Here is a 5779-nt window from a genome sequence, read left to right on the forward strand (position 1 = left end):
GTGCATGTGTTCTTCCTGTTGCACCTCCAGATGACTAATCCACCTGAGGTGTGTGTGAGCGGTGAATCTCTCTGGGCGTAACCACAAAGCACTCAGCATGACAAAGCTATGCTTCAAGTCACACTCTGTTACCCTATCTGTCTCTCCAGTCCCCCTGGTTCTGCCATAAATAGCAAACTTAACATGTGTAAATATTTGTATGAACAAAACAAGTTTCAACAACTGAGACATGAACTGAACAAGTTCCACAGACATGTGACTAACAGAAATTGAATAATGTGTCCCTGAACAAACGGGGGGTCAAAATCAAAGTAACAGTCAGTATCTGGTGTGTCCACCAGCTGCATTAAGTACTGCAGTGCATCTCCTCCTCATGGACGGCACCAGATATGCCAGTTCTTGCTGTGAGATGTTACCCCACTCTTCCACCAAGGCACCTGCAAGTTCCCGGACATTTCTGGGGGGAATGGCCCGAGCCCTCACCCTCCGATCCAACTGGTCCCAGACGTGCTCAATGGGATTGAGATCCGGGCTCTTCGCTGGCCATGGCAGAACACTGACATTCCTGTCTTGCAGGAAATCACGCACAGAACGAGCAGTATGGCTGGTGGCATTGTCATGCTGGAGGGTCATATCAGAATGAGCCTGCAGGAAGGGTACTACATGAGGGAGGAGGATGTCTTCCCTGTAACGCACAGCGTTGAGATTGCCTGCAATGACAACAAGCTCAGTCCGATGATGCTGTGACACACCGCCTCAGACCATGACGGACCCTCCATCTCCAAATCGATCCCACTCCAGAGTACAGGCCTCGGTGTAACGCTCATTCCTTCGCCGATAAACACGAATGCAACCATGACCCCTGTTGAGACGAAACCGCGACTCGTCAGTGAAGAGCACTTTTTGCCAGTCCTGTCTGGTCCAGCGACGGTGGGTTTGTTCCCATAGGCAACGTTGTTGCCGGTGATGTCTGGTGAGGACCTGCCTTACAACAGGCCTTCAAGCCCTCAGTCCAGCCTCTCTCAGCCTATTGCGGACAGGGATTGTGCATTCCTGGTGTAACTCAGGCAGTTGTTGTTGCCATCCTGTACCTGTCCCGCAGGTGTGATGTTCGGATGTATCGATCCTGTGCAGGTGTTGTTACACGTGGTCTGCCAATGTGAGGACGATCAGCTATCCGTCCTGTCTCCCATGTAGCGCTGTCTTAGGCGTCTCACAGTACGGACATTGCAATCTTTCTTTTGGTGTTTTTCAGAGTCAGTAGAAAGGCCTCTTTAGTGTCCAAAGTTTTCATAACTGTGACCTTAATTGCCTACAGTCTGTAAGCTGTTAGTGTCTTAACGACCGTTCCACAGGTGCATGTTCATTAATTGTTTATGGTTCATTGAACAAGCATGGGAAACAGTGTTTAAACCCTTTACAATGAAGATCTGTGAAGTTATTCGGATTTTTACGAATTATCTTTGAAAGACAGAGTGCTGAAAAGGGGACGTTTCTTTTTTTGCTGAGTTTATATATCTCGTGAAATTCAAGTAAATGTTCACAAAATCATATCATTCGGTAACCTGCTTGAAGGATATTTTGTGTCTTGGCTTGGTTTTCAATGTTGGCCAGGTTCTGATTTGGTTGTGGTTCATTTGGTCTCCTAAAGAAAGTGGAGACTCACTTTGTTAAAATAGAGAGTGGAGAGAACATTTGGGAGACTTTTTTGCACAAAGTACATAGAAGTACACCGGTGGAATTATCTTTCTCATCTCGTGCTATTCCCACTTTTCCTTCTTCACATTGTTATTCACTGACACCCACTCCTTCTCTTACTTAATCTCTCCTTTACCCCTCTCCTCTCTCTCTCTTTCTCTCATCTCTTCCCCCACTATCCTTCTCTTCCTCTCTCTCCTTGGCACGAACCCAAAGTCCATTCTCTCCCTTATTATTCTTACTTGGCATGGCCGGACTGGCTGGTGCCAGTGCTTGACCCTGTCTGTCCAGTCACAGGCAGTGATCATTTCATAAGCACCATTTAATCAAAACATAACCATATTTCAGCTTCTATTTTCGCCCCGGCTATTTCCTCTTACAACGATGTCCTGAGAGGCAATCTAAACCCAAGTGTTTATACCGTGTGTGTGTGAATGTGTGTGTGCATGTTTGCGTGCGTGCGTGTGTGTGTGTGTGTGTGTGTGTGTGCATACTGCTTTATTACAGCAATCAGTTTGAAACTAGTTTGTAATGGGTCCACACTTGGCAGGGGACACATCGCACATTCATGGCAAAGTCATACAGAGACCATCCTCTTATTATAAACAAGTTGAGCCCAATTACTTCTGTGTGCTCCTCTCTTCTCTAATCAACACGATAGTCGGTAGTCAGAAGCACTCTATGCAAACAGAGTGTGGACAGTATCCTCATTATAAGGTGACTATGTAAGATGATTAATACTTTCATCAGAGTTGTGTACAAGGTTATTATTGTAAACTAAAAATGAAACGAAAACAATAAATAATTAACAAACCTTTGACTCCAAAACAAAATAAAATAAAAATCACCATGAATTATGTTTAGCTTACTTTGGCCAAAAACCGAAAGGGGGTTTCGAGCTTTTGGGGTGTTGTCAAGCAACTGATTCTGGCGGGTTAATGCGGCCAGGAGATGGCGATGTCTCAAAAAAGGCCTAGCTTGTGCATCACTATCACTTGCTAAAATGTTTTGTTTTTTTTTACGTCTAGGAGACTAACTTAATTCTTCTTACATAAAAAGCATTGGATTGGTGTAAAAATGGGTGAGAGAGAGTTTCCTTCCACCATCTATTTTCTTTGCACCAGCCTCAGCGCTATTCCTTTCAAATCCAAGTCCCATTAAGATTAATCCCAAATGCGCAAAGAGTCTGGTGGACCAACATGTCAAATTTTGCCTTTGTTAGCCAATATAGAAACACCGGGAGAAACTCCCAGTGCATTGGCTTAATCAGCTTAATCTACCAACTACTTTCCCCCCAACCCTCCCTGTTACGCTAGCAGACTACAAGCACAGAGCCACACCACTTAGTTGTGTGATTTGATGACGACAAATACTTTACTCAAGGTCAATCCCATAGAATCCTCTGGTCAGCCCCACTAAGGCTAACTTTGAATCGTTGATGTACCAGGCTTATATGCACTTGCCTGAGGTTACAATAAGATTGATTTTATAATTTAAACTTAACCTAAACCTTAGTTCTCAAGAACCCAAGGACAGACAGCCATAGGGCTCTCATTTGAACAATTGACCACAGCGGGGCCAACCTGTACAATTGTACAGACGCTGTGCCTACAAGTTGATAATCACTGCTTTTAATAGGGAAACCTCAGAAACTCTACTTTCATATCACCCCCAAAAAAAATTTACAAATACAAAAGGTACACTTACTTTGTGTCATTTTAACACAGATTTCCATTGATGTTTTTTGATTTGCACTTCCTGAGCTAATGGAAACTTGGGAGGGAACCCCCAAAAAATGTCAACTCAAAGCTCAACAAAAAAAACGGTGGAAATCTGTGGTAAAACTGTAAGCGTATCTTTTTAATTTGTAAAGTTATTTTGGATGATAATCAAGTTGGTGTTGAAGGTTTCCAAAACCGTATCGCAATCAAGGGTCAATTGTTTCTAGATAGAGCCGTCACACTTGAACAAATCACCTCAGCTAACTGAAACTAAACTGAATTCAAAACAAAATCGACAAACTAATAGAAATAAAAAACAAATATAAAAACACAAAAGTGTAATAACCTTGGTTGTGTACATTGTTATACCCCATACATCAATCATCATAGAAAACCCAAACACGTAATCAAGCGACCAATTCAGACAAGCAGACATGAATATTTATTTTGGATCGCTGAGATTTTTGAAATGCAAAAGAAGAACCAGACATTATATTTATTTACACACAAGAACAACCTTTGCTGAAGAGTATTCACTTCTTTATTTTTTACATGTATTTTCTTTCTCTCTTTAAATTTTTTTTGAACGACTACCAAAATACAATGTTTATTTGCACCCTGTCATTTGAGGGTTTTACAGTTCAATCTTGTGTTTATTTCAGTTTTGTCCGTCTCAGAAATGCACGGATTGTTTTAAACGTCAATGTTTTCGTCAGTCAGTGGCTTAATCTTCTTTAATATAACAATAACAACTTAATCCCTTCAATTGTTCTCTACCTAACTACACAATTAGCCGGTAATTGAAGTATTTTAAAAGTCTCCTATTGGTTGTCTGTGTGTCCCATTGCCCTCTTTCTTGGCGTGTGATAGGTCGATGTCACATCCATGTGTGGAGTGTTGCAATTCTTGTCTCCTATTGGTTGACCTTGCGTTCGTTGCTCTCTTTTGATAAGTCCAGACCCGGTGAGGAGCTCGACAGACATATCCGACATCCCATAATCATCATAAATGCTCTACGGAAGGATCTGTTGAAGAACCCATACAAGAATGGGTTAAGCGACGAGTTAACGTACCCCAGCCACAGGAAAAACTCCCACACCTCCACCGCTGTGCTGTAGTCGATGAAGGGATCCACGATGTTGACGGTGAAGAAGGGAAGCCAGAAGAGMAGAAAGACCCCCATGATGATCCCCAGGGTCTTAGCTGCCTTCCTCTCCCTCCTCATGGCGTTGCGYTGCCTRTGCTTCTTGCTGGAGTCCTTGCCCACCCCGGCKGAAAACTGGCTCTCCATGGCGCTGATCTGCATGGCCTGCCGCTTGGCCGCCTTGTAGATCTTCCAGTAGGCRGCRAGCATGARGCCCATGGGCAGGTAGAAGGCCACCAGGGAGGCCATGACGGCGTAGACGCGGTTGACCAGGAAGACGCAGGCGTCCTCGGGRGGCATGGGCACCYTGTRCACRCCGGCCTTGTGGAGGCCCAGCATGATGGGGCCAAAGGAGATGAGCAACGGGACGGCCCAACAGACCACGATCAGGAAGGCTACCCGGCCCTGGGACATTTTCAGGTGGTAGACCAAGGGGTTACACACGGCGTAGTAGCGGTCGAAGGCGATGCAGCTGAGGTGGAAGATGGATGCGGTGCACAGCATGACGTCCAGGCTGGAGTGGACCCGGCAGAAGAGGGCGCCGAAGAMCCAGCAGCCCTCCACGGTGCGCACCATGCTGTAGGGCATGACCACCAACCCCACCAGGCAGTCGGCCACCGCCAAGGACATGACGAACGAGTTGGTGGGCGACTGCAGCTGCTTGTAGTACGCGATGGCCAGGACCACCAGGAAGTTGCCCACCACCGTGCACACGATGCCCGCTGTAAAGAAGGCATACAGGATCACCCGGGATGCCTGGTGCCTTGACGACGTAGCGCAGACGTTCTCCAGGGACCCTTGGAGAGAAGAAAGGTTGGCATCTCCATCCAGATCCTCTGGCCATCCCAAACTGGTATTAGCCATGGCTTGGTCTTGTTCTGTCAAAATACACACAACATCCATGATGTTAATAAACGTTTTGGCATGATATAGCAGTAGGGTGAGACATTTCCAAAACAGAAAATATACCCCCTGTGAGAAATCTGTACACTCAAACAATCTTACCAATACAAAACAAACCACCCAGAATTGTGCTGGTTCTGCTTAATCCATCCCTCTCCGAGGCACTTCATTGTTAGTTAAACCTCGAACTGTGTGTTTTAGCCTGACACGTAGCTAAATCAGTGTTTGATGAGATCACACAGCCAGGAACCTTGGCGGAAGAAGCTAATAGTTCTGGTGCCGGTTTCGGGTTCCTATCTAGACTGCGATCTCC

General features: G+C 45.3%; 1 pseudogene; it reads right to left on the bottom strand.

Annotated features, from left to right (window-relative positions):
- Positions 1 to 3860: 3860 nt before the first annotated feature.
- Positions 3861 to 5427, bottom strand: LOC111958338 (5-hydroxytryptamine receptor 4 pseudogene; annotated as a pseudogene).
- Positions 5428 to 5779: the final 352 nt, after the last annotated feature.

Source organism: Salvelinus sp. IW2-2015, linkage group LG34, assembly GCF_002910315.2.
Source record: "Salvelinus sp. IW2-2015 linkage group LG34, ASM291031v2, whole genome shotgun sequence".
NCBI lineage: Eukaryota > Metazoa > Chordata > Actinopteri > Salmoniformes > Salmonidae > Salvelinus > Salvelinus sp. IW2-2015.